Source organism: Dipodomys merriami, unplaced genomic scaffold (assembly GCF_024711535.1).
Source record: "Dipodomys merriami isolate MVZ:Mamm:240054 unplaced genomic scaffold, mDipMer1.0.p SCAF_1, whole genome shotgun sequence".
Lineage (NCBI taxonomy): Eukaryota > Metazoa > Chordata > Mammalia > Rodentia > Heteromyidae > Dipodomys > Dipodomys merriami.
Genome location: NW_027202270.1, coordinates 5,354,193 through 5,381,159, shown reverse-complemented (window position 1 = coordinate 5,381,159; position 26,967 = coordinate 5,354,193). Strand labels below are relative to the sequence as shown.

Below are 26,967 nucleotides of genomic sequence, written 5' to 3'. Positions count from 1 at the left end.
TAAGAGTCTCACAGATTTTCCTGCTTGAGCTGGCTTTGATCTGCAATGCATTCCTGAACAACTAGGATTTCAGGTGTGAGCCACCAGCACCCATTTGAAATATTCTCTCTCTCTCTCTGTCTCTGTCTCTCTCTCTCTCTCTCTTTTTGTTGGTCTTAGAGCTTGAATTCTAGGCCTGAGCACTGTCCCTCAGCTCTTCAGCTCAAGGTGAGCGCTCTACCACTTGAGCTACAGCACCACTTCCGGTTTCCTGGTGGTTTATTGGAGATAAGAGTTTCACAGACTTTCCTGCCCAGGCTGGCTTTGAACCTCAATCCAGATCTCAGCCTTCTGAGTAGCTAAGATTACAGGTGTGAGCCACCGGTTCCCAGCTTAAATAATTCTTTCAAATAGTTATTATGAAGGTGATATATAGGGGGGTTACAGTTTTCACAAGCCACATAATGAGTACATTTCTTTTTGTTCAGTGCCACACCTTCTCTCACTTTCTGCGAGTTTTTCCCTCCTTTTACCACCCACAAGTTTGTGGTTCATCTTCAATATAGTGTCTAACAAGTTCCATTGCTGGTTGAGCTGGGAATGTGGCTTAGTGGTTGAGTGTTGCCTAGCATGCATGAAGCCCTGGGTTTGATACCTCAGTACCACATAAACAGAAAAGGCCAGAAGTGGCATTGTGGCTCACGTGGTAGAGCACTAGCTTGGAGCACAGAGAGACTCAAGGACAGTGCCCAGGCCTGAGTTCAAGTCCCAGGACTGGCAAAACAAACATGTACCTCTGCTGTAGTTGTTTGCCCTTTGTCCCTCCATTTCTATGTCCCCACTTAATCTCCCAAAAAAATCTCCCTTAAAAAGACAAAAAGAAAACAAAAATAACAACAGAATAACCTTTGTTTCATTTTCGTGGAGTTTATTTCTATACTAATAATAGCTATTATTATTACATAATTGTAGTTATTTTTATTGCTACTACAATTACTATTATTGTCAGTCAGTGTGGCCTGAAGAGCTCTATAGCACCACTTCTGGTTTTCTGGTGGCTCATTGGAGATAAGTGTCTCAAACACTTACCTACCCGGCTGGCTTTGAACTGAGATCCTCAGATCTCAGCCTCCTGAATAGCTGGGATTATAGGTGTGAGCCACTAGGGCCCCTGATCAATATTATTTTATATGATCAGAGGCACATGGATATTGGTCTTTTTGTTCCAGTCCTAAGAGTGTCCTACTTTGGTCTTACTGTGTGTGAATGTCTTAGTATATTTTAGACCTGGCTTCTGCATATGAGAGAAAACTTGCACCTTTTGTCCCTCTGAACTGGTCTTACCTCATTTATCATGATTTGTTCTAGGTCCATACATTTCCCTGCAAATGACATATTATTCTTTCTAATGGCTGTGTAAAATTCCATTGTGTTCCGGAACCACGTTTTTGGATCTGCTCATCTATTGCAGGGCATCCGGATTGTCTCCATAGTGTGGTTGCTGTGAATAGTGCAGAAGTGCACGTGGATGTGCAAGTGGCCTTATGGTTTCCTGGCTTTGATGCCCAGGCGTGGTGTGCTGGGTTGTAGGAAGGTCTGTTTAGATTTTTGAGGAACCTCCAGACTGCTGTCCACTGTGGTTGTAGTAGTTGACAACTCCCACCAGCAGTGCAGTAGAGTTCCTTTTTCCCCAGATCCCCACCAACATTTGATGTTGTTTGCATACACAAGGTTGGCCAATCTGAGATGGAATCTCAAAGTTGTTTGATTAGCATTTCTTTTATGGCCAGGGATGTTGAGTATTTCCTGCTATGTTTCTTTGCCATTGTTACCTCTTCTTCTGAGAAGTCTTTCCTTAGCTCCTTTGGCCATTTAGTGATTGGTTTATTAGCTTTGGGTGGAGTTTTCTTGAGTTCCTTGTATATTTTGGCCTTGTCTAGTTATTGCTCTCAGTCTATTGGCTGCCGTTCTTCTTTAATAACTATGTCCTTTTTCATGACAAACTTTTTTTTTTTTTCAGGTAAGGGGTAGGTTTATTCAGTAGACCTGCTGGGACCAGGCAAGGTTGGCACTCCACGTGGCTGGGAAAGGCCTGGGAAATAGAGAGAGCTGGGAAAGAGAGTGGAAAGAGAGAAAAAAGAGCTAGAAAAGAGCTATAAAAGAACAGAGAGAGCTAGAAAAGAGCTAGAAAAAAGAGAGCATCTGGGCCTGGGCTAGGTCTTATCTAGGGTATGGGTGGAGAAAGGTGTGGCCACATCAAACTCAGATGTGACTGACCTCAGAGGATGCAGATGTGACCTCTTCTAGGTGTCCCAGTTGCCTAGGTAATGCAGGTACTGGGTGGAGACTTTGCTGTGAGGAGGGTGGAGTCTGCTAGCCATCCAGGAGCTGACCTTACATTCCAGCCTTTTAATAATCATGAAATAGGGCATGGATTCTCTCTGGCTACTTCCTGCTGACAAGGGGCATCAACCATAGGGGTAAAAGACTGGAATTTGGTCCCCTCCCAGAGAAGGCAGTGAGCTGCAGCTGTCCCTTGGTAGATTGAGTCCTTAGGTGAAGTCTGGAGAAGTCTCATGAGCATTGAGGGGCTGGAAAAAAATACTAGAGAGGAAATTAATGGCAAGAGGAAGGACTTGGGGCTGAAAATGTTGGTAGAAATGTCCCTAGCTACTTCTGACATCTGGCGACTAGGTAGAGAAGTCAGGTGACAAAGGCAAGAATATTAATTTGTGTTCAGTTAATAGGTAGACAGGTTAGACATTGGATGGGCAGGCTTCTTACTTCTACTGCCCTCCCGGCTCTGGTTAATTTTGAAAGGGCAGGCACAAAGTAGCTGATGTGACATCATCTCCTCTTACTCCTGTCCATGTTCCCTTGTTCCCCAGACTGGCTGAGTCTAGGTGCTCATTGCTGGGATGGCTTGTCCCAGTTGGTATTCAAGGAGGTTTGAATTCAAGGCCTGGGCACTGTCCCTGAGCACTTCTGCTCAAGGCTGGTGCTCTACCACTTTGAGTTATAGTACCACTTCCAGTGTTTGGCTGGTTAGAGATAAGAGTCTTGAGCCATGCTTCCAGCCTGGCTCTTTGCAGGTTAGTTGGGAGATGGAGTCTTAGGGATTTTTCGGCCTGGGCTGGCTTTGAACTGCAATCTTCACCACAAAAGCCCTTTATTATTTCCAATTAAAGCAACAAGGAGATCAAATGGAATAAGTAGAGCTTACCTGGTCCTTATCAAGAATTGCCAACAAATATTCTGAAATGACAAACCTCATTAGATGTGATGAGAATTTTAGCACAGATATGCCCAGTATTTTAGAACCATGTAGTCAGTAGAATACACAACACAAAACAAAAAAGGCAAAACTCAAAACCTAAAATTTTGACCACAATGTTTAGACATCTTTGCTAACAAAGCACATCAGATGGTTGGACCTCAGTTACCAGTGCCTGAGAAAAGAGCAACTTGTTAGCAAGGCACCTTAGAATAGCTGGATGGAGTAGTAAGCTTGGTGGAAGGTTAAGGACCAGATGGGGCCAAACCCTTCACCCACCATGTGGCCAAGATGGCGAATTCAAGATGGCGAATTTCTGAAAAAAATGCAAAGAAACCCTGAACAAATAGATCAAGCCTACATTGGCTAGCCTTTGGGAGGGAACCTAGAAGGAGGCCCCTGGGACCCAGCCTGCGTCCTACTCTTCAAGGCACAAGCCAAAATGTAGAAAAGAGAAAGGAAGAGATAGGGAAAGTTGGACATGAATGGCAGAGAGAGAGCAAAGAGAGCCTAAAAGTAAACAGACTTCTGACCATTTACCATTGCAGTGGCAGAAACTGTCTACATCTGAGAATGGCATAAAATGAGGTGCTCTGGCTTTCCAGGGAGCGCAGGAGGCATTTCAAAGGGGTTTCACGGCTCAGGCATGATTCTCAGCACCCCATTAAATGTGTAGGACAGTCAGTCTGGTGAGTGAAGGAGAGCTGATCAGGCAGAAGCGGTGTCCCGACTTCCCCAGAGCCCTCTAGAGAGAAATGGCTAAGCCCCTAAAACCAAGCATCCTCGGCTTCAGAGGTGACCGGCCTTTCAGCTAAAGGCTGTAGGAACTTTCTGGCGTGGTGCCACGTCTGGACAGAGACTGAGCAACAGAGAGCCATAGAGAATAGTTTCACTCACCAGAGTAGAGAAGTGGTGTGGACGTGGATGTGAAGGCCAGCAATGGTAGCGATGCGTTGTGTCCGCAGCAGACAGACTGGTTTGCAAAAGGCCATCAGAACTGTGGGTATTCCTCAGAGCAAAAAGGTAAAAACAAACAGAAAATGAAAAAAGAAGAAAAAACAGAGAGGAATCTCACCTATCCTGACTTTAAGCCCTTTATCCGTGTCACCGCACCATTTATGTTAGGTTTTTAAAAAGAGGTAGCCGAGTAAGAACAGCACCAGCATGCACATGGTATTCAGGTAAGGGGTAGGTTTATTCAGTAGACCTGCTGGGACCAGGCAAGGTTGGCACTCCACGTGGCTGGGAAAGGCCTGGGAAAGAGAGAGCTTGGAAAGAGAGAGGAAAGAGTGCGAAAACAGCTATAAAAGAGCAGAGAGAGCTCGAAAAGAGCTAGAAAAAAGCAGGGAGAGCCAAACTTTTTATTTTGTGTAATCACATTTGCCACGTCTCTTGTCTGTCTGCTGTGTCCCTGGGACTCTTTGAAAAGTTTCTCTCTATGCCTTCAAGTCCTAGTGTTTCTCCTCCTTCCTCTTGCTGTAATTTCAAAGTCTGAAGTCTGATGTTGAGGTCTTAGATCCACTTTGAGTTGATTTGTGTGCGTGGTGATAGAGATACACTTTTAGGTTTCTACGTATGGATTCTAAGTTTTCCCTACACCAGTTCTTACCCCTTTTCCACTGTGTGTCTTTGGCTTCATTTGAAGAAGTTCCAAGGAAAGAATATTCCTTGTGAGCTTGCAGCAAGCTATAACTTGGGTCCTATGGCAAAAAGATTGAAAACAGGCATGTCACATTCCCTGTCTTCATAAGTGCTCAGGAGAATGGGGAGACAGAGGTACACACACCTGAGGGAGGGCTCCTGGGTGATTGTGGGGAGCCCACAGCACAGGTCTCCACCTCGGTTTCCAATCTGGAATTATGGAAGAAGCTAAGTGGCATCCAACAGAATGCCGTGCCAGCCACTGGTGATGACTCTCAAGTGCCTGAGACAAAGCAAGGGATATGACCTGAAAGTGAAGTCAGTCACAGCCATCACATCCCTGGACTGGTGCCGGAGAGTGCACCATCCATCTGAGCAGCTGCATCTCAGAAGCCTCAGAGGACATGGGCGTAGCTCAGGAATCCTGCTGGAAGTGGACAGTCAAACAGCAATGCTATGGCACGCTTTGTTTTAACTAGAGCTCTGCTGGCACTTTGAAGACCCGGGCTAAGGGCTTCACAGATAGTTCTTGGAGCCAGACGTGAAAACAAGTGACTAGTTCAAAGATGATATCTACATTATGCTTTGAGACAGATTTCAGACATACAAGAATTACTCCAGTTTATTTCTGCTTTTCACTTTGAGGATGTTTATTTCTTTGTTGCTGATGTTAAGGCTTGAACTAGGGCTCTGTGTCTTGCTTGGCTTTTTTATTCAAGGCTGTCACTCTGCCTCTTGAGTCTCACCTCCACTTGCAGCTGTTGGCTGGTTAATAGGAAACAAGTCTCGTGGACTTTTCTGCTTGTCCTGGCTTTGAACTACATCCTCACATTTTCAGATCTTAGCCTCTTTTGTAGGTAGGATGACAGGCGTGAGCCATCAGCTTAATTTTGGAATCTTTAAGTACATTTGTTATAATTCTTTCAAAACTCACATTAGAGTAAATGGTTCTCATCAAGGAAAAGACATAAGGTATTCTGATCTGCAAAACATTCAAGTCCATCCTCGTCCATATTACTCATTTTTCTTTGTCCTTTTGGGTAAATCATTGACAGTGAGGATACCCTTTCAAAGGAATTTGTGTATCCATGCCCTTCTCTGAGGGCAGGTTTGGTGTCTTTATTTCTGGCCACCTTCTAACTTTGGTTTAAGAAGTAGGCTTGCTCCTGGCTGCACTTCCCATGGCTCCTGCAGTCTTGCCTGCCCTCCTTCCTGTGTGTGCATGTCTGCTGCTGGCCTCAGGCTCTGCCCAGGCAGGCAAGCTGCTGGTGGTGCCCATGGACGGCAGCCACTGGTTGTCCATGCGTTCTGTGGTGGAGAATCTCTTCCAGAGAGGGCATGAGGTGGTGGTGGTCGTGCCAGAGGTGAGTTGGCAGCTGGGACGCTCCCTGAACTTCACATTGAAGACGTACTCAACTCCTCACACGCTGCAGGATTTGGACTGGGAGTTCAAGGTTTTTGTTGATACCCACTGGAAAACTCGGGAAGACAATATGTTTGCTCTAGCAACAGGTTCTGCTACAGGTTTTTTTGATATCATGTTTTCACTCTGTAAGAGTTTGTTTAATGACAAAGAATTGATAGAGTATCTACGTGAGAGTTCTTTTGATGCAGTGTTCCTGGATCCTTTTGACATGTGTGGCTTAATTGTTGCCAAATACTTTTCACTTCCAGCCGTGATTTTCTCCAGGGTTGTATTTTGCTATAGTGTTGAAGAAGGAGCTCAGTGCCCCAGTCCTCTCTCCTGTGTTCCTAGACTTCCGTTTCAGGCCTCCCAGATGCCATGACTTTGAGAGAGGTGGAGAAAGAGAGAGGGGGTGGGAGAGAGAAAGAGTAGAACTGCACTTCCCACTTCGATGAACTTTTATTTCGTCCTTACGTTTTCAAAAGAGCCACTGATATAGCCTCTGAAATTCTTCAAATACCAGTCACCACGCAAGATCCCTTCAGCCACATGTCTATTTGGTTGTTGAGATCTGACTTTGTCTTGGACTTTCCCAGACCCATGATACCCAACATGGTCTATGTTGGTGGAATCAACTGCCACCGGGAAAGCTACTACCTAAGGTACAACTTCTCTCCCTGGCACAAAGATTTTTTTGCTCAACTGTGATTCCTCATTTATGTTGGTCATATCACAGATCTCGTTTGGATTTGTTACATATTTTCAATTTGTTTAAATTTGGTCAATAATCTATAAACCAAATGGTATTCTTGTGAGTATTTATACAAGTATAATTATTTAAAATTCTGTCTGTATTTTTAATGTTCATGTTATAATTTCCCAGTAATCCTCTATATATCTATAGGAGCATGCTTTTAGTAGTTTTGTTTGATCATTTTCCAATTCCTGGAAATCGTATCATATAATCATATATCTTTCTTATTTAGATACCCTACCTTGCCTAAGATAAAATTTAGTAATAGTCTATATATCCTCCTCTTGTATTTTTTCCTTGTAAGCAGACCTGCTCATAAGCTACTGATAAGAAATTTGACCCATTGTCTCACAATTGCTTTAAAATATTGAATATATAATTTCAAACCTTGTACAACTTCACAGTAAGTATATGAGACTTTTTGTTTTCTTTATTTTTTTATTTTTTTTATTTTACTTGTGAACATACTGTACAGAGGGGTTACAATTACATGGGCAGGATAATGCGTACATTTCTTACCAAGCATTGCAGCCTCCTCCTTTTGTTTACCCTTCATATCCCTTCCCAGCCTCCCCCCTCCCCCCCAATCCCAATCCTTCTCCTTCCCTCCGCCCCCCCCACCCCCCACCCCCCCACCCCCCGCACCGAAGTTGTAAAGCTCGTTTTGGACATGACAACTTGTACTTCTCATTGTTGCAACAGGTCCACCTGTATCCTTAAACAACTGGTTTTTCCCCAACTCCTCCTCAAGTTATACTGACATCAAATATAGTGAAAGCAGGGGTTATACTGTGGGGGAGGGACATACAAATCAACAAAGAGATAATCTTATAAATGTGTTAGAAACACATGCATGAAAGAAAAAAACATTAAAATACATATCTAAGGGTTCATTTTCCTGACATCACATTATCTGACCTTTTCCGTTTGACTCATACATATACTAGATATGGCAAATAAGGGAAACCATGGGACCTATGTTTCTTTGGGCCTGGCTTACTTCACTTAATAGAATTTTTTCCAAGTTTTTCCATTTCCTAACAAATGGGGCAATGTCATTCTTTCTGATGGAGGCATAGAATTCCATTGTGTATATATACCACATTTTCTTGATCCATTCATCTACTGAGGGGCATCTGGGTTGGTTCCATATCTTAGCTATGGTAAATAATGTTGCAATAAACATTGTTGTGCTGGTAGCTTTAGTGTGGTCTTGTTTGTAAACATTTGGGTAAATGCCCAAAAGTGGGATTGCTGGATCATAGGGGAGTTCTATGAGAAGTCTTTTGAGGAACCTCCATACTGCTTTCCAAAGTGGTTGAACAAGTTTACATTCCCACCAACAATGAAGTAAGGTTCCTTTCTGTCCACATCTCCTCCAGCATCTGTTGTTGTTAGAGTTCTTGATTTTTGCCGTTCTAACTGGGGTGAGGTGATATCTCAATGTTGTTTTGATTTGCATTTCTTTTATGGCTAGGGATGTTGAACATTTCTTCATGTGTCTATTGGCCATCCTTCTTTCTTCTTCAGAGAAGTTTCTCTTTAAGTCTTTCGCCCACTTATTTATTGGGCAGTTGTATCTTTGAGGATTTGTTGTTGGGCGGTTTAATTTTTTGAGTTCCAAGTATATTTTAGATATGAGACCCTTGTCGGTTGTATGTCTAGTAAAGATCTTCTCCCAATCCGTGGGCTTTCTATCGATCTTGCTAGCTATGTCATTTGCCCTTCAGAAGCTCTGCAACTTTATGCAATCCCATTTGTCCAACCTTTCTTTGATTTGTTGTGTTTCCGGGTCTCTATTCAAAAAATTTCAGCCTGAGCCAAGGAGACCTAGGGTTTCTCCTATTCCATCCTGTAATGTTTTCAGAGTGTCTGCTTTGACTTCAAGGTCTTTGATCCATTTGGAGTTGATTCTGGTGCAGGGTGATATATAAGGATCTAGCTTTAGTTTTCTACATGTAGTTAACCAATTTTGCCAGCACCATTTACTGAAGAGGCTGTCTTTCTTCCATTCTATTGTTTTAGCTCCCTTATCAAAGATTAGATGGCTATAGGTCTGTAGGTTCATTTCTGGGTTTTCAATTCTATTCCATTGGTCCTGAGGTCTGTTCTTATGCCAATACCAAGCTGTTTTGATTACTATGGCTTTATAGTAGAGTTTGAAATTTGGTATTGATATTCCTCCAGCAGTGTTCTTTCCGTTGAGGAGTGTTTTTGCTATTCGGGGTCTTTCATTGTTCCATATGAATTTTTGGATTGCCTCTTCTATTTCCTTGAAGAATGAGGTGGGAATTTTGATAGGTGTTGTGTTGAATTTGTAAATAGCCTTGGGAAGTATTGCCATTTTCACGATGTTAATCTTTCCAATCCAGGAGCATGGGAGGTTTTGCCATTTTTTTAGTTCTGTGTTGATTTCCTACTTCAAGATTTTAAAGTTTTCATCATAGAGGTCCTTCACTTCTTTAGTTAAGTTAATTCCTAGGTATTTTATTTTTTGTGGGGCTATTACAAATGGAGTTGCTTTCCTAATTTCAGCCACACTTTTCTCATTGTTGGCATACAGAAAAGCCATTGATTTTGGGGGGTTACTTTTATAACCTGCTACTTTGCCAAAGTTTTGAATCAGCTTGAGTAATTTTGGAGTGGAGTCTATGGGATTCTTTAAATACAAGATCATGTCATCTGCAAAGAGGGAGAGTTTTATTTCTTCGTTCCCTGTTTGGATCCCCTTTATGTCTACATCTTGTCTTATTGCTGTAGCTAGACATTCTAATACTAGATTGAAGAGAAGTGGAGAGAGTGGGCATCCTTGTCTTGTTCCTGAGTTAAAGAGGAAATGGCTTTAGTTTTTCACCATTGAGTATAATGCTGGCTGTAGGTTTGTCATATACAGCCTTTATTGTATTGAGGAATGTTCCATGGATTCCTAATCTTTCCAAAACCTTCATCATGAAGGGGTGTTGGATCTTGTCGAATGCTTTTTCTGCATCTATTGAGATAACCATGTGGTTCTTATTCTTGCTCCTGTTGATGTGATGAATAATATTAATTGATTTGCATATATTGAACCAGCTTTGCATCCCTGAAATGAATCCTGTTTGATCGTGGTGTATGATTTTTTGGATGAATTGTTGAAGTCGATTGGCCAAAATTTTGTTGAGAAGTTTTGCATCAATATTCATCAAAGAAATGGGTCTATAGTTCTCTTTCTTTGATGAGTCCCTGCCTGGTTTTGGGATGAGGGTTATGATGGCTTCATAGAATGTGTTCGGTAGTAAGCTTTCTTTTTCAATTTCATTGAAGAGTTGGAGGAGTATTGGTGTGAGCTCTGCTTTGAAGGCCTTGTAAAATTCCGCTGTAAAACCATCTGGTCCTGGACTTTTCTTAGCTGGGAGGTCTCTTATTGCTGTTTCTATTTCAGTGCTTGATATGGGCCTGTTAAGATAGTTTAACTCATCTTGGTTTAGTTTTGGCATGTCAATACTTGCTAGGAAAAGGTCCATTTCTGTCAAGTTCTCAAACTTATTAGCATAAAGTTTTTTTTTTAATTTTTTAAATTTTTTATTGTAGAGATACTATACAGAGGGTTACAGTTACATGAGTGAGGTAATGAGTACACTTCCACTTCCTCTTGAACATTGTTACCCCCTCCATTGTTTTCCCCCTACCATCCCCTCCCTCCCTCCCTTCCCCAAGGTTCTTTTTTTTTTTTTTTTTGATCGTGATTAAGTGATTACTTAATTTCCGGAAATTTACAGTATTGTGGAATAATGATGCTCATTTAAAGTCACAAGTTCATTCTAACTTTCCTGGAGCAAATTGTCTATCACAGTCTGTAATATATAACGGTGCTCATATGTTATATACCATATATGTGATCAGCAGCATGGGGATATTTAGTAGTGGTTCAACCAGATGAGTGGGAGTTCTTTGTTTCTTAAGTCCTGTTAGTTTTGTCATATCACCTAACATTTTGGATTCATCATCCACTTATCAGGGAGACCATGTACTGTTTGTCTCTTCGTTCTTGGCTTACCTCGCTCAACATGATTCCTTCTAGCTCCATCCATTTCCCTGCAAATGCCATTATTTTGTCATTTCTAATGGCTGCATAATATTCCATTGTGTATAGATACCACAATTTTTGGATCCATTCATCTGTGGTGGGGCATCTAGGTTGTTTCCATATCCTAGCTATTGCGAACAGTGCTGCAATAAACATGGAGGTGCACGTGTCCTTGTATATTGGTTCCTGTTGTTCAGGGTAGATGCCTAGAAGTGGTATGACTGGGTCGTAAGGGAGGTCAATCTTTAGCTTTCTAAGGACCCTCCAGACTGCTTTCCAAAGTGGTTGTATGAGTGTACATTCCCACCAGCAGTGTAATAGGGTTCCTCTTTCTCCACATCCACTCCAGCATTTGTCGTTGGCTGATTTGTGGATGTGGGACATTCTGACTGGGGTAAGGTGGTATCTCAGGGTTGTCTTTATTTGCATTTCCTTCACCACCAGGGATGATGAACATTTCCTCATGTGTTTCTTTGCCATTTTTATTTCTTCATTTGAGAAGTCCCTCTTTAGTTCCCTTGCCCATTTAGTAATTGGTTTGTTGGGTTTGGGAGGGATTAGTTTCTTGAGTTCCCTGTATATACAGGATGTTAACCCCTTGTCTGATATATTGCTGGTAAATATTTTTTCCCAATTAGTTGGTTGTCTTTCTAGCTTGGTTGCGATAGCTTTATCTGTGCAGAAGCTTTTTATTTTAAGGTAGTCCCATTTGTCGAGTCTCTCTCCAATTTGTTGTGACCCTGGGACTCTGTTCAGGAAGTTCCTTCCTGTGCCTATTAGTTCAAGTGTCTCTCCTACTCTGTCCTGCAGTAGTTTCAGAGATTCAGGTTTAATGTTAAGGTCTTTAATCCATTTTGAGTTGATGTTGGTGCATGGTGATAGGCTGGGATCCACTTTTAGTTTTCTGCATGTGGCTGCCCAGTTTTCCCAGCACCAGCGGTTGAAGAGGCTGTGTTTCTTCCATTGTATGTCTTTGGCTCCTTTGTCGAATATCAGCTGGCTGTAGGCCTGTGGATTTATTTCTGGATCTTCTATTCTGTTCCATTGGTCTTCGGGTCTGTTTTTGTGCCAGTACCATGCTGTCTTTGTTATTATAGCTCTGTAGTAGAGTTTGAAGTTCGGCATGGATAGCCCTCCCATATTGTCTTTATCCCCTAGGATTGTTTTGGCTATTCTAGGTCTTTTGTTGTTCCATATGAATTTTTGGACTGTTTTCTGTATTTCAGTGATGTACGTCATTGGGATTTTAATAGGAATTGCGTTGAATTTGTATATTAGTTTTGGAAGTATTACCATCTTTACTATATTAAGTCGGCCTATCCAGGAGCATGGGAGGTCTTTCCATTTCCTAGTGTCTTCTGCAATTTCTTTCTTTAACTTTTTATAGTTCTCATTAAATAGTTCTTTTACATCTTTGGTTAGGTTAATTCCTAAATATTTTATTTTTCGGGAGGTTATTGTGAATGGGGTTGCTCCCTTTATTTCCCTCTCTTCCTGTACATTATCAGTGTATAGGAAGGCAACTGATTTTTGTGGGTTTATTTTGTATCCTGCTATTTTGCCAAAGTGATTTATGATTTCTAAGAGTTTGGGGATGGAGTTTTTGGGATCGTGGAGGTATAGTATCATGTCGTCTGCAAAAAGGGATAGTTTAACTTCTTCTTTTCCTATGCGGATCCCTTTAATGTCTTTTTCTTGCCTTATTGCCCTGGCTAAGGGTTCTAGGACTATATTGAAGAGGAGTGGAGACAGTGGGCATCCTTGCCTTGTTCCTGATTTTAGGAGAATTGGTTGTAGCTTTTCCCCATTAAGTATAATATTGGCTATTGGTCTGTCATAAATGGCTTTTATTGTTTTTAGAAATGTTCCTTCTATTCCTATTTTCTCCAGAGCTTTTAGCATGAATGAATGTTGAATTTTGTCAAAGGCCTTTTCTGCATCTGTAGCGATAATCATGTGATTCTTGACCTTGGCTCTGTTGATATGTTGGATTACATTTATTGACTTACGTATGTTAAACCATCCCTGTGTCTCTGGGATGAAGCCTACCTGGTCATAGTGAATTATTTTTTTTATGTGTTTCTGGATTCTGTTAGCTAGAATCTTGTTAAGGATCTTTGCATCTGTGTTCATCAAGGAGATTGGCCTGTAATTCTCCTTTTTGGTTGGGTCTTTGCCTGGTTTGGGGATGAGTGTGATGTTGGCTTCGTAGAATGAGTTTGGGATAGCTCCTTCCTTCTCTGTTTCTCTGAAGAGCTTGAGGAGTATGGGTATTAGTTCTTGTTTAAAGGTCTTATAGAATTCTGCTGTGAATCCATCTGGTCCTGGGCTTTTTTTTGTTGGAAGACTTTTGATAGCTTCCTGTATCTCATTATAGGATATTGGCTTATTTAATTGGTTAACTTCTTCTTTGCTCAGTTTGGGCAACTTGTATTTCTCTAAAAATGCATCCATTTCTGCCCGATTTTCTTCCTTTAGAGAGTATAGCTTTTGGAAGTAGTCTGTTAGAATTGTTTGGATATCTTGGGTACGTGTGGTGATGTTTCCCGTGGCATCCCTAATCCTATTAATATGGGTTTCCTCTCTTCTTTTTTTAATTAATCTAGCCAATGGGCCATCAATTTTGTTTATTTTTTCAAAGAACCAGCTTTTGGTTTGGTTTATTTTGGTTATGATTTTCTGATTTTCTAATTGGTTAATCTCTGCTTTTAATTTGGTTATCTGGCTTCTTCTAGTAGCTTTAGGTCCCATTTTTTCCTGTTTTTCTAGCTGTTTTAATTGCAACATGAGATTATTTACTTGGTCTGTCTCCATTCTCTTGATGTGGGCACTGAGGGCAATAAATTTGCCCCTCAGGACTGCTTTTGCTGTGTCCCACAAGTTTCTTTGTGAGGTGTTTTCATTTTCATTGAGTTGTAGGAAATGCTTTATTTCTTCTCTGATCTCTTCTGTTATCCAGGCTTTGTTAAGGAGTGTGCTGTTCAATTTCCATGTATTGGAGAAATTTCTGCGGTATGCTTTGTTATTGAGAGCTAGCTTGATTCCACTGTGGTCAGATAGGATACAGGGGATTATGTCGATCCCTTTGTATTTGCTTAAGTTCCTTGCATGAACTATGATATGGTCTATTTTGGAGAAAGTTCCGTGAGCTGCTGAGAAGAATGTGTACTGTGTTGTTTTAGGGTGAAATACTCGGTAGATGTCAGTTAATTCTGCTTGCAGTATGGCCTCTCTTAATTCGGTAGCTTCTTTGCCAATCCTCTGGTTGGTAGACCTGTCCTTTGGTGAGAGTGGTGTGTTAAAGTCTCCTAGTATTATCGTATTGGGATCTATTTTATTCTGTAAGTTTGAGAGCATTTGTTTGACATATCTGGGTGCACCAATATTTGGGGCATATAAGTTGATGATGGTTATATCCTCCTCTTGGATTGTTCCCTTTATTAATATGTAGTGTCCGTCCTTGTCTTTCTGTACTGATTTTAATGAAAAGTTTATTTTGTCAGATATCAGGATAGCTACACCTGCTTTCTTACTGGGGGCGTTTGATTGGTAGATCCTTTTCCACCCCTTCACTCTGAGTTTGTTTGTATGTTTGGCTGAGAGGTGGGTCTCCTGAAGGCAACAGATGGATGGGTCTTGTTTTCTTATCCAGTCCTCAGTTCGTTTTCTTTTAATTGGCGAATTCAGCCCATTTATATTAAGAGAAAGTATAGAGAGATGCATTGTTGTCCCTGCCATTCCGTTTTCCTAAGTTTTTCTTTTTTCCTTTCCTCCTGTGCTTGCTCAGTTAGACTTTGAGTAACGCCTGTTTGGGGCAGGCCCCAGTTCCTGGCTGCTTTCTTCAGGTTGTGTCCCCCCTCTTAGAATTCTTTGTAATGCTGGCTTAATGTTTATGTATTCATTTAGTTTTTCTTTGCTATTAAAAGTTTTCAGTTCTCCATCAAATGTGAATGCTAGCTTTGCCGGGTAGATCAGTCTGGGTTGGCAGTTATTGGCTCTCAGGGCTCGTATGGTGCTTTCCCAGGCTTTTCTTGCATTCATTGTTTGTGTGGAGAGATCTGCAGTAATTCTTATTTTTTTCCCTTTGTAGTATAGCTCCTTCTTCATTTTTGCTGCATGCAGGATTGTTTCCTTATTATTCAGATCTATCATTTTTACTATAATGTGTCTAGAAGTGTTTCTCCTGGGGTCTTGCTTGTTGGGTGTTCGATAAGCTTTTGTGATGTAGTTAAAATGGTCGTTTTTGAGGTGGGGAAAATTTTCATTGATTATATTGTTAAATAGGTGTTGCATTCCCTTGCTCTGGAATTCCTCACCTTCGTCCACTCCAATTATGCGAAGGTTAAATTTTTTAGCATTATCTGCTTGCTCTTGAATATCCCTTTGGTTTAATTTGAGTAATTTTTCCATATCTGTCACTTTTTGGTCCAGTTGGTGTATTCTGTCTTCTGTATCTGACACACGACCTTCCATTTCATTCACTCTGTTGACAGTGGCTTCTATTGTGGTTTGCATGGAGGAAATGGATCCCTTTATGGATTCAATGTTGGTTCTCAGAGTACTGATCTCACCTCTCAATGAGGTATGCATTACCTCTAATTTGGCGTTTATCTCACTTCTTACTGAGGTTTGTGCAGCTTCTATTTTTGCATGCATCTCTTGTTTGATACCCTGTATCTCTTTGGATAGTTCATCCTTGTGCTCTTTCAATTTCTGATCAATTTCTCGCTTTATTTCTTGAGTCATTGCCTCCAGCAACCCTTGGAAGTAGCCTTTGTCTTCCATTCCTGCTTTGCTCCCACTGGGGCTCTCCCCTGTGTGGCTGCTGGCTTTTGAGGTGAGCTTGCTGTCCTGGGTGGTAGTAAACCTTGTGATTTTTCTCTGTGATTTTCGCATGGAGGTTCAGGAGACTGCTCTTCAATTTTGTTTTGGTGTGTCTGTCTTTGCTTGGTTGCTGATTCTGTATTGGTAGAGAGAGTCTGTGCCTGATCTGGGTTCTGTTGGGAGCCTATTTCCAGCTGCTATTCTGACTTACTTAGGATTCTCAGCTCTCTGCTGTAGATTGCTGGCAGTTCCCGCCTTTGGAAGGGTTGAGCAGCCTAGACTGCTTGTGTTTGCTCCTACGGGTGCTCTTGTGAAGAACAGATGCTCTGGATGCACTCTCCCAAATGCTGGAGTCTGCTATGGGCTCCTGATGTGTTTTTGTTTATTTGTTTTGGGCTGGTTGTGGGCTTGAACTCTAGGTTTGGGTGCTGTCCCTCAGCTTTTCAGCTCAAGGCTGGCACCCTACCGTTTGAGCCACAGCACCACTTCTGACCCTTTTTGCTTTTGTGATGCTGAGGAATCAGATGCAGGGCCTCATACATCCAAGACTATCACTCTATTGCTGAGCCGCCTTAACAGTCTGAGCTCCTGCTTACTATCAGGTGCTGGCAGCCTGTGTTGCCCAATTCCCGGTCTAGGGTATATGGGTGGAGTTTTGGTGGGGTTTGGGCTTCTCTTGTCCTGGGCCTCCAGGTCTTTTGTTGTCACAGGCGTGCTTCCCGGGGGAGTGTTGTTTCCTGGTTTTCTCCCCTCTGTTGAGGCGTATGCTCAGCTTTTTACTTCAATTGGGAGGAGTTGGTTGTGTTGTTCAGGCACCGGATCCCCGGGCCTGGTTCCGGCCCCAGCCTGGAGCGCGCTTGTTAGGCCTGTGCTGATGTGTATACCACCTAGGTTATGCAGCCTGGAGCGCACTCGTTAGGCCTGTGCTGATGTGTATACCACCTAGGTTATACAGCCTGGGGGACACAGTTCAAATTTCTTCTACTGTTGGTAGTCTTGACCCAGGGGCGCTGTTCCTGGCTTGGGCATTTAAGCTCCCTTCCAGGGGTGCTCTTGCTCTAGCCTGACCAGCTGAGTGTGCTCCACGGGCTGTTGGAGCTCTCAAACAGTTCCCAGTTTTAGTGGGTCCTGTGGTCCGGGTGCTGGGGTAGGGAGTCTAGGTCAGGGTCTGGGGATTCCCTCCAGCTCTGGTCTCCCTTGAGGGATACACTTCCCCTGTGGGGTACTCACCCTGGAGCTGGTTGTTTCTGTGTGGTGTAGGTCGTCAGTTGTTGTTGCAATCCGGGCTGGGTTGGGCGGTGGTGGCTCTGTGTGATTCTTTTCTGTCTCTGCCTCTGTCGAAGCTGTTGGGTCAAGAGTGTCCACGCTCAGGCAGCTTCTTCTCGGTACCTCTGGGGCCCAAGTGACCCCGCCGGGTTGTTGCGATCGTGATCGGGCGGGCGGGTGGTCTGCAGACAGGACCCTTTGTCGCGCCGAGTGGCTTTGGCGGGATGGAACCTCTCTGCTCCGGTGGAGAGTGCTGGATCGTGATCGTTGCGATCGTTATCAGGCGGGCCGGGTGTCTGCCACAGGTCCTTTTGTCACTCTGCTGATGCCGAGCGGCTTTGGCGGGATGGAGCCTCTCTGCTCGGGTGGAGAGTGAGGGGTGGGGGTGGGATCCTTGTGGAGACTCCCGGCTGGTAGGTTTCTCTGTTCCTGGCGATCTGCTGTTCTGCAAACCAGTACCTGATGTTCTGAAAGTGGCCCCCTGTGTCTCTGCTGTTTCTCTGGGGCTCCCCCAGCCCCCGCTGGGCCGGCTGGCCGGCGGCTTGGCGCACTGCCGCGCGGCCAGTAAAGGTTGGGGGAGGGGTCTTCGCTTTTCTCTGTTTTGAAATTCTTTTCCTCTCTTTCTTTTTTTGTTATTCTCCGCCTCTGGTTTTTCTCTGAGTGTTCGTCTTTTTGTTGTTGTCGGTCTCTTGGGGAGATTAAGCGTTGGAACTCGAACTCTCTTTTTGGTTGGAGAGAGCTGTGGCGTTTCCCTACTGCCCCGTCGCCATCTTCCCGATCTCCTCAGCATAAAGTTTTGAGAAGTATTCCCTTATAATGTTCTGAATCTTGGTTGTTTCCGTGGTGATGTTTCCATTCTCATCTTTGAGTTTATTAATTTGGGTGTGTTCTCTTCTTTTTCTGATAAGATTTGCTAAGGGTCTGTCAATTTTGTTAAGTTTTTTGAAGAACCTACTCTTTGTTTTGTTGATTCTTTCTATAGTTTTTTTGGATTCTAATTCATTTAATTCTGATTTAATTTTGATTATTTCTTTCCATCTACTGGATTGGGGTTCATCTTGCTGCTCTTTTTCAAGGAGGTTTAGATGTGTCATTAAATTGCTAGTTTCAGATCTCTCCAATTTGTTGATGTAGGAGCTCAGAGCTATAAACTTGCCTCTGCTGTGTCCCAGAGGAGCTGGTAATTTGTGTGTTCATTTTTGTTGAATAGCATGAACATTTTAATTTCCTTTCTAATCTCTTCCATGACCCACTCATGGTTCAGCAGTGTGTTGTTCAGCCTCCATGTGATGCCGGGCTTTCTTTGGTGGCTTTTGGTGTTGAGTTCTAATTTTATTCCCTTGTGGTCAGAGAGGATGCAAAGTACAACTTCAATGTTTCTGAATTTAGACAAGTTTGCTTTGTGGCCTAAAATGTGGTCTATTTTGGAAAACGTTCCATGTGCTGCTGAGAAAAACGTGTATTCTGATGCTGCTGGGTGAAATGTTCGGTAGATGTCTGTTAAGTCTAGTTGATCTATGCAGCTGTTTAGATCTGCGGTTTCTCTGTTGAGTTTTTGCCGAGTTGATCTATCTAGTGGGGAGAGTGGTGTGTTAAAATCCCCAACAATTAATGTCTTTGGATCTATATGGGATTTGAGGGAAAGTAGTGTTTCTTTGATAAATTTGGGTGCTCCATTGTTTGGCGAATAGATATTTAGAATTGTAATATCCTCCTGAAGGAGAGATCCTTTAATTAGTATGTAGCGACCTTCTTTATCTCTTCTCACGAATTTTAATTTGAAGTCTATTTTATCTGATAGTAGGATTGCAACTCCCGCCTGTTTATGGGGGCCGTTTGCTTGGTAGATTTTGTTCCAACCTTAACATTGAAAATGTGTTTGTTTTTATGGGCAAGATGTGACTCCTGCAGGCAGCAGATAGAAGGGTCTTGGTTTTTAATCCAACTAGACAGTCTATGTCGCTTAATTGGAGAGTTCAGTCCATTAACGTTAAGAGATAGTACTGAGAGGTATTTGGGAGTTCCTGCCATGTTATCCACCTTCTTGGGGGCTGTAAAAACTGGGTTCTTCCTATGGTTCTTGGATTCTCAGTTTGGGTACAGTTTCTTGGCCTTTATTGCGGTCTTGTTGGTTTTCTATGTGTAGGACATCTTTAAGAATCTTTTGTAGGGCTGGTTTGGTGGAGATGTATTGTTTCAATTTTTCTTTGCTATGGAAGGTTTTTATTTGGCCTTCAGTTATGAAGGAGAGTTTAGCTGGGTACAGAATTCTTGGTTGATAGTTGTTTGTTTTTAGGGCATGGCATACATCATTCCAGGCTCTTCTTGCTTTGATTGTCTCTGCTGAGAAATCTGAGGTGATTCTAATTGGTTTCCCTTTATAGGTGATTACCCTTTTCTCCTTGACAGCTTTAAGGATCTTTTCCTTGGTCTGAGTTGATCCTGTGTGGATTATAATGTGACGGTGGGATGTCCTATTCTGGTCTGATCTATTTGGGGTTCTAAAAGCTTCTTGTATCTGAATAGGCCTATCTTTTTGTATGTTTGGGAAGTTCTCTGCTAGGATCCTGTTAAACAAATTTCCTAGACCATTAACTTCTGTTTCTAGGTGCTCCTCTACACCCATTATCCTTAGATTAGGCCTTCTGATGGTGTCTTCCAGGTGTTGGATAGATCTATCATATTTCTTGGACTTGTCTTGGATGGTTGTATGTTCTTTCTCTATAATATCTAGGCTGTCTTCAATCCCTGAGATTTGATCTTCTGCACGGTCTAACCTGCTGTCAAGACTCTCTACTTTGTTTTTTATCTCTTTTCCTTCTAATTGGTCAGCTTTGATGGCTTCAAGTTCTTTGTTGAAGCTCTGTTTTAGGTCTTGTATGAATTTCTTTACTTCCTTAATTTGGTGTTCAGTGTTTGTTCTCAAATCACTTAGTTGATTGGTTATGGTTTCTTCTGTTGGGTTCCATTCAGCATTCCCTTTGTGGTCTCCCTGACTTCCTTCAGCTCTTTGTTAATGGATTCCATGAATGCCTTTAGTGATCTTTGTGTATTCTCTACCTGGTCTCTCAATTCCTGTATTACTGTTTGATTAGCTTCCTCCGTTCGTGGGATTCCTGCAGTTCTCTTTCCTCCCGTTCGTGGGATTCCTGCAGTTCTCTTTGAGTGTTCTCAGCCTGCTCACGCCATTCCTCCCTTTCTCTTTGAGTATTCTCAAGTTGTTCATGCAAATCCTGTATCAGTTTTTGAGTAGCTTCCTCTCGCTTATGATATTCCTGTATAAGCTTTTGGGATGCCTCCTCTCTCTCCCTATCACGCTCATACGGAGTCCTTTGTAAGTTGTCAAACTTCTCATTTATCATGTTTGCCAGCAGTGTTTGTAGCGCTATTTGGGAACTCTCCTCTGGATTATTCATTATCTGTTCTGACCCCTGATTATCAAGATTGGGACTTGAGATATCCGGATTTGCCATTTTTCTAGCGTTTTTTTGGCTTACTCTGCCCATTTGAGATGATAATAGCACCATTTTTGTGCTAGAACACTGTCTAAAGGCAACCATCAATCAATGTTTGCATTTGTACAGTCAATAGTCTACAGATACAATCTAGTTCAACAGATACATCTATTCAACATCAAACAACTATATGTTAATGGGCTTCGAACCGCAGAGAAGAATTTGGAAAACCAGAAATTATTAGGGTTAGGGAGAGATGTGGGTAAAAAATAGGAATAGATTGGTGTGGGGAGGCACAGGGAGAGTTAACTATGTCCTAATCCCAATGCAGGAAATAGGTTGGGTAGGATGCATGTAGAGAGAGAGAGAAAAAGAAGAAAGGGAAAGGGAAATGAAAAGAGACCAGAAAAAATAGAAACATAAAAATTAATATTATTATGGAGATTAAAAGACCATCTATTTAGAGAGGAATGTGAATATATTAATAGAATGGTAGGGACATAGAGGAGAAGTGAAAAACTTAAAAAAATGCTTAAAATATTATATAGGTATAAAGAGGTAGTACTGCTATTAAGGAATTTAAGTCTCAGAGGTTTTGAATTGAGTAATAAATTTGTGGATTAAGTGTGTACACAATGGGGGATAGGGTCTACTAGTTAACTATGGGTTTATCTGAGGATGTGCAGGACAAGAGTTAAATCACATAAAGAAGATCAAAAGAGAGGAAAAGGTGAAAAGGATTAGAAAGGGAGAAAAAAAGATCAGAAGTTCAGTAGAGCTAGACAAAAAAACAAAAAGATAGTTAAGAAAGAAAGAAAAAGAGAAAGAAGACAAGAAAAGAAAGGAAAACGTACATTCATGTATTCCTAAAATAAAAATTATAAGAGGAATAAAAAGTTACTGGAAAACAATTATTTTTTCAAAAAAGGCAAAAATTAATGATTAATAAAATTTTTAGAAAAGGAAAAAATATTTATATGTATATAAGGTACCAAAAAAAAGAAAAGAAAAGAAAAAAAGAAAAGAAGAGGAAGAAAAAAAAAGTTCTTTGATTTTTTTTTGATTTTTTTTTGGGAGGGGTAGGAAGAATCCTGTATCTCCCTTTTGTCTGTAACCAGCCTCTTGTTGGAGTCTCTGGTCAGCTTGAGGTCCTGTGGCTTGATTGGTTTTTTAAGTCAGTTTGTTCCAACAGGCAGAAAAATGCTCTGCTTTACCCAAGATTTTGAGATCCCCCTCCCAGATTAGTTTACTGGGAGGGTGATCATAAAAGAGGGGGATGCAGTGGTGAGGTTAGGTTCTGGGTAGAGTTGAGGCCTTTCAACAAACAATAGCTTTTTCCTGGGGCTATTTTGTGAAAAAAACTCACAGAGCCCAGCCTGGAGCCGTTCTCAGGGTTTCTGTTTTTCAATTGATTGTTGAGGCTGCTAGAGGGAGGGGCAGCCTCTGTCTCTGGTTACCCAGTGAGTGCCTGAGCTGGGTGACTTTTCCCTGGATGGAGCCGAGTCTGGCAGGTCACTTCGCCATTAAGTTCTTGTGACCTGCTAAATGACTCGTTTTATTCCAAGGCCTGGGTTGGAGCTGGCAGCTCCTCCAAGCTTTGTCGGTATCCAAGATGGAGATCACCGGTGCTGGGGGGGGAGGGTTGGCCTTCCCTCCTCTGCTCCCTGAGAAGGAGTGAGGATGTCGGGCTTCTACTCACGCCGAGTCTTGGATCCTGGGTTGTCTCTGGTCAGCACACTGCAGGATGAAGATGTCTGCTCCTTGTCGGTTCTTGCTGGTGTTGAGTAGAATCCTCTCTCCCGCTGCGTCTGGCTCCTTCGTCCCGGACTCTCTGTGTGAGCGCTCAGTTATGGCCCCGGCTGCGTTCTCCGCTGCGACCCTGCCGCCGCCACTGCGGCGGCTGCTGGCAAGCGCTCAAATGTGTCTTTTTGCCTTGGCTTCCCCTCTCTTGTCTAACTCTCTGTCCTGTGATGGCACACTTGGTGTGATTCTCTGGCTTAGGACTGTTCACTGGAACTCTAAAACTGCTTTCTATGCGAGAGCTTGTTCAGATTCCAGCTTCTCCTCCGCCATCTTCCCGGAACTCCCCGAGACTTTTTGTTTTTATATCCTCTATTGTCTCAATCTTTAAGTAATCAAAAGTTTTTTTTTTAAGTATATATATATTTTTTTATTGTGAAAATACTGTACGGAGGGATTACACTTACATGGGCAAGATAATGAGTACATTTCATATCAAGCATAGTAGCCTCCTCCTTTGTTTCCCTTTCCCATCCCTTCCCATCTTCCCCCTCCTCCCCCCTCCCAATTACCCCCCCCCCCACCAAAGTTGTAAAGTTCGTTTTGGACATAACGACTCGTACATTGTTGCAATTAAACGACTTGTTTTTCCCCTTCCCCTCCACAAATTATACTGACATCAAATACAGTGAAAGCAGGGGTTATACCGTGGGGGAGGGATATACATAGCAACAAAGAAATAATCTTACAATTGTGTGAGAAACAATTGCATGAAAGAAAAAAACATTTGAATACATATCTTAGGGTTCATTTCCCTAACATCACCTTATCTGACCTTTTCTGCTTGACTCAGACATATACTAGATATTGCAAATAAGGGAAACCATGGGACCTATGTTTCTTTGGGCCTGGCTTACTTCACTTAATAGAATTTTTTCCAAGCCTTTCCATTTCCTAACAAATGGGGCAATGTCATTCTTTCTGATGGAGGCATAGAATTCCATTGTTTATATATACCACATTTTCTTGATCCATTCATCTACTGAGGGGCATCTGGGTTGGTTCCATATCTTAGCTATAGTAAATAATGCTGCAATAAACATAGTCGTGCTGGTAGCTTTAGTGTGGTCTTGTTTGTAAACATTTGGGTAAATGCCCAAAAGTGGGATTGGTGGGTCATAGGAGAGCTCTATGTGGAGTCTTTTGAGGAACCTCCATACTACTTTCCAAAGTGGTTGAACAAGTTTACATTCCCACCAACAATGCAGTAAGGTTCCCTTCTGTCCACATCCCCTCCAGCATCTGTTGTTATTAGAGTTCTTGATGATAGCCATTCTAACTGGAGTGATGTGATATCTCAATGTTGTTTTGGTTTGCATTTCTTTTACGGCTAGGGAGGTTGAGCATTTCTTCATGTGTCTATTGGCCATCCTTCTTTCCTCTTCAGAGAAGTTTCTCTTTAAGTCTTTAGCCCACTTATTTATTGGGCAGTTGTTTCTTTGAAGATTTGTTGTTGGGGGAAAAAGTTTTTATTTTAGCCCAAAGTATTGTGCATAGCTCTTTTTTTATTTCATGTGCAATATTCAGAGATATGCTGTCATTCATTCACATTTTTCTTTTATTACATGTTCACATTTTTTAATTTTTCCTTTTTATAATTAATTGCTATAAGTTTCATAGGACTAGAAATATTAATACTTTGTTTTCATATGTGTACTATAATTAATTTTATTGTAGATCTTTGTCCCTTCTCAAACATTATTTTCACTTTTTTTTAATAGTATAATGGATTGCTTGTTTTAGCTGTTTTTGAATTTCAACTTTTTTTTTTTTTTGGGTCCGGTTGTGGAGCCTGAACTCTGAGCCTGGGTGCTGTCCCCAGCTCTTCAGCTCAAGGCTAGCGCTCTACCACTTGAGCCACAGCACCCCTTCTGGCTTTTTTCTTTTTTGCTTATGTGGTGCTGAGGAATCAAACCCAAGGCCTCATGCATGCAAGGCAAGCGCTCTACCACTGAGCTAGCTTCCCAGCCCTCAACTTTTTTTTGGTCGGTTGTGGGGTTTGAACTCTGGGCTTGGGCACTGTTCTTCAGCTCTTCAGCTCAAGGCTGGTGCTCTATAACTTGAGCTACAGCGCAACTACTGGTTTTCTGGTGGTTTATTGGAGATAAGAATCTCATGGATCTTACTGCCTGGGTTGGCTTTGAACCATGATCCTCAGATCTAAGCCTCCTGAGTCCTAGGATTACAGGTGTAAGCTACCAGCAGCCAGCTTTCAATTGGTTTCTTTCCAGCTTTAGAAACAGAAACATGTTCTCTTTTGCTTTCATGTTTTGAACATGTTTCTCTGATTTTGGTGACCTTTTTCTGCAATGAGATCTTTTTTTTTTTTTTTTTTTGTCGGTCATGGGGCTTGAACTCTGGGCTTGGGCGCTGTCCCTCAGCACTTCAGCTCAAGGCGAGCGCTCTACCACTTGAGCCACAGCGCCACTTTCGGTTTTCTAGTGGTTTATTGGAGATAGGAGTCTCACGGTCTTCCCTGCCCTGGCTGGTTTTGAACTGCGATTCTCAGATCTCAGCCTCCTGAGTAGGATTACAGGCATGAGCCACCGGCACCCGGTTGCAATGAGATCTTAATGTGCATTCTGTATGAGTTGAGTTTTCTGTGTTTCCTAACACATTTTGAGTATAATGGCATTCTTCTTCCATGGAAATGAACTGTAGTTTTTAAAAATCATGCCAGCACACATTCATTCTATCTGCTTCTAACCTCTCCCTCTGTTCCACTGGCTTAATCATCTATTCATGCTGCAATACAGGCTTTCATTAAGCAGCCTTATATCAAGTATTAGTGCTTACTAAGAAAGCCACATATGTTTTTCATTTTCTAAATTTTGTGATCATCATCAGTTGTCCTTTATAAAATGCAGTGTCCTTTATTTGGTGCAGTGTGGAGATGAGCAGCCAGTAGGTGTCTGCCTATTCCTTTAGATGTATCAGAGCAAGTGAGTTAAGGAGAGCATGTGCAAATCCTCTCAGATCTCTGGAGTGGTCCACCGTGGTGTGCTGTCTTACTCCATCACTTCACAAGTCTCAAAGGACTCAGCATTGGAACATCATCCTGCTGGGAATAGACAAGTTAAGCAGCAGAGCCACCTAATGGCAGAGTTGCTTCAAAGCCAGAATTCCACCACAATGAGGAGGGCAGAGCTGTGGATCTCATTAGTCTTTCCCTGGAGGCTGAGTGCTAGTTTTTTTCTGAGTAAGAAGTCTTTGTTAGACTTTAGGTAAAGTCCAAGTTTATTTGGGTGCTCTATATAGTTTTTTTTTTTTTTTTTTTTTTTTTGTCGGTCGTGGGGCTTGAACTCTGGGCCTGGGCGTTGTCCCTCAGCTCTTCAACTCAAGGCGAGCCCTCTACCACTTGAGCTACAGCGCCACTTCCAGGTCCAAGTTTATTTGGGAAACAGTGCAGTATTAGCAACTTTATTCAAGTTTAGTTTAGCTCTCCATCTTTCTACAGTGTCAAAGTCCAAACCCACTGCTTTATGTTTGTGTCAGTAGAGGGCATGCTTCTCTCCAAGGCAAAGGTCAAATCATCCTTATATACGTATATATATGCATTTATATGTATTTTTAAGTTTTTTGTCAGTTATGGGGTTAAACTCTGGGCCTGGGTCGCTCAAGGCGAGCACTCTGCCATTTGAGCAACAGTGCCACTTCTGGTTATCTGGTGCTTAATTGGAGATGAGTCTTATGGCCCTTCCTGCATCGGCTGGCTTTGAACTGTGATCCTCAGCTCTCAGCCTCCTGAGTAGCTAAGATAACAGGAATGAGCCACTGATGCCTGGCATTATTTGCAATATTAATCAGTATTATTCTTTTTGTTGTTGTTGGTGGTGGTGTGGTCAGTTAGGCTTGAACAAAGGGCCTGAGTGATGTCCCTGAGCTTTTTTACCACAGGCTAGCACTCCACCACTTTGAGCATCAACCACTTTCCGTTTTCTGATGGTTAATTGCAGATAAGAATCTGGTAGACTTTCCTGCCCAGGTAGGTTTTGAACTTTGATCCTCAAATCCAACCTCCTGAGTGGCTAGGATTATGGGTGTGAGGCACCAGCATCCAGCTTTAATAATTTTTGTTTGTTGGGTAAATCTGCAGCAGCAAGTGGAGCTTTCTGTACAAAAGTGTGTGCATCCACTCTATCCACCATACATTTTCTGTTTGTCCTTCCTGCACCTGCTGTATAGTGTCTAACTGCAGATTGTTCCTGGCTGCACTGCCCATGGCACCTGCAGTCTTGCCTGCCCTCCTTCCTGTGTGTGCCTGTCTGCTGCTGGCCTCAGGCTCTGCCCAGGCAGGCAAGCTGCTGGTGGTGCCCATGGACGGCAGCCACTGGTTCTCCATGCGCTCTGTGGTGGAGAAACTCATCCACCGAGGGCATGGGGTCATGGCGGTCACGCCCACGTGAGTTGGCAGATCAGTAGCCTTGAACGAAAGCAGCTCAGGGACAGCACCCAGGAACGGAAGCCAGGCCCCAGACGTGGCAAAAAAGTAAAGAATGAACG

The 26,967-nt window shown here is 42.4% G+C and overlaps 1 protein-coding gene and 1 pseudogene across 2 annotated transcripts in view; both read left to right on the top strand.

The window, feature by feature from the left end:
- LOC138820744 (UDP-glucuronosyltransferase 1-6-like) overlaps positions 1-26,967 on the top strand; it is a 144,078-nt gene that overhangs the window by 34,721 nt on the left and 82,390 nt on the right. The gene's annotated exons all lie outside the window — the stretch shown is intronic.
- LOC138808611 (UDP-glucuronosyltransferase 1A7-like) lies at positions 6,076-26,870 on the top strand (annotated as a pseudogene).